This window comes from Geospiza fortis, unplaced genomic scaffold (assembly GCF_000277835.1).
Source record: "Geospiza fortis unplaced genomic scaffold, GeoFor_1.0 scaffold203, whole genome shotgun sequence".
In the NCBI taxonomy this organism is placed as follows: domain Eukaryota; kingdom Metazoa; phylum Chordata; class Aves; order Passeriformes; family Thraupidae; genus Geospiza; species Geospiza fortis.
Window position 1 is genome coordinate 937093 of NW_005054385.1, and position 1878 is coordinate 938970.

General features: G+C 40.1%; 1 protein-coding gene across 1 annotated transcript in view; it reads left to right on the top strand.

Moving 5' to 3' along the window:
• LOC102040902 (E3 ubiquitin-protein ligase Topors) overlaps positions 1-1878 on the top strand; it is a 34351-nt gene that overhangs the window by 1647 nt on the left and 30826 nt on the right. The window lies entirely within an intron of this gene.

Here is a 1878-nt window from a genome sequence, read left to right on the forward strand (position 1 = left end):
ATGCTCCCAGGCACAGCCAGGCTGCTGCTCGGGTCCATGCAGCCGGCTCTCACTGTGGAAATCAGGCTACGGCGATCGCGTTTCCACCTCCCTTTTTTGTCATCTGAAAAAATCAATGGTTTAGCATCTCTGAAACTTCAGCCTCAAAAACAACAACCACAGAAGAGGTGCGCAGGCCGTAGGGTAGAGTAACAGCCTAAAAGGCTCAAGTGAAGTTCCCAAAGCAGAAAGAACACACTGTTTTCCTTAATAGTAAAAGGTGTTTTCTCCCTTTAATTCAAATTTCTGCGTGTCAGTAGAGGTCCAATTTAACAGTGACACACCACTAAATGAGCTTGTCACTAAGACGAAGTTACAGTTTTTGAAATGTCTCTTTGCGTTCAAATGAAAGAGAGGTGGAGAGCTCTGCCACAAGCACTGGAAGACACAAATGGTTAAAAAGATAAAGACCTTCAAAGACCATATGTTGCCCCAAGCAGCCGTTAATTGATTTTACTCTGGTTCAGTGAGTCTGGCTTGCTTTTAATGGTTCATTTGGCAAGTTGTTGTTGCTGCAGCTATTTCTAATAATAATGTTATAATAATCTTTTAACTGGGTACAGATGTGTGGCTATTCAGGATTGCTCTAAAAGTGATTTCTGGACTGGGTGAGACCAAAAAACTCAGACAGTAAGTTCCTTTGGTTCCTTCCTCTGTGGCACACATCACACTTAAGAACAGAAGGACAACAGTCACTCTAAGGAAGAGGAAAATGCATTTTCTTCCACTCATTTTGAAATAATTGCAGCAGTTAAGAGCCCATGGCCAGCAGATAAAGACAGCATTTACTTTGTTCACACTATGTGTGTTACTGATTACAGTCATCAAGACAATATATTTTTCTCAACAAATTATTTTTTGGCAGAGTGATTTTCATAGTTCTCCATTACAAAAGATATAGATGATATTTTGACTCTATCCTTACACTGATTCAAGTAGCAAAGTAATCAAAATTACTAAAATGATGAACTATTATTAAGACCATGTATTGGTTTTTATCGTGAACCAAAAGCTCAGTGCCAGCATTAGAGTACAAAAAGAAAAAAAATTAAACCCAAGCAAGTGAAATAATTTGCTGGTTATGCCGCTTGATAATCGCGTCTTATCATTTTTCATCAGCTGCAGTCATCCTGCTGTCACTCCACATTACTACAAAGGCTCTCAAATGCAGGAAAACACACTCTGAGTTCTCTGTTGTCATTTTTCAGATGTAACTGTGGATGGACAATACATTTTGTGGCACGTAAAAGTGTCTATTGCAAGAAGGAGAAATTCCTAGCACAATCTCTGTTTCAATTTCTTCCCCTTTTCCTTTCTTTAGAAGACTAAATCCAAAATCCATACAAATTACTCACCTGACTTGGGGCAAATCATCCCATCAAAGTCAATAAAAGCAAACAATTTTTAAAAAATCATGCTCCATATAAACAGTAGCTTTCAGATCCATGTCAGACATGAAGGTTCCCACGACGGACAGCTGTTCCCAGTGACTTCAAGGTGACTGTTCACATACAAAATCATGTGCTAAACTTCCATGTTCAGGACGTAAAGCCAATTAATTCAGTTTTAGCTACACACAACCACCAAACTAAAATCCTTGCAGGGTTGCCATTCATTAATTAGTATTTATGTATCACTATGTGGTACCTTCTAAATCATAAATTCACATACCTGAAAGGGAACGATTTGATTTTTATTTATGCCTCAACACGTGTTATACATGAGGTGAGACGTTACTGTAAGGACTGCACACGTGTTGGGAGCCCTGTCCCGGGGAGCCTTTGCCTGGCAGCCACTCGGGCCACACAAGCTTCCACTGTCGGGCTGCGAGAGACCCCC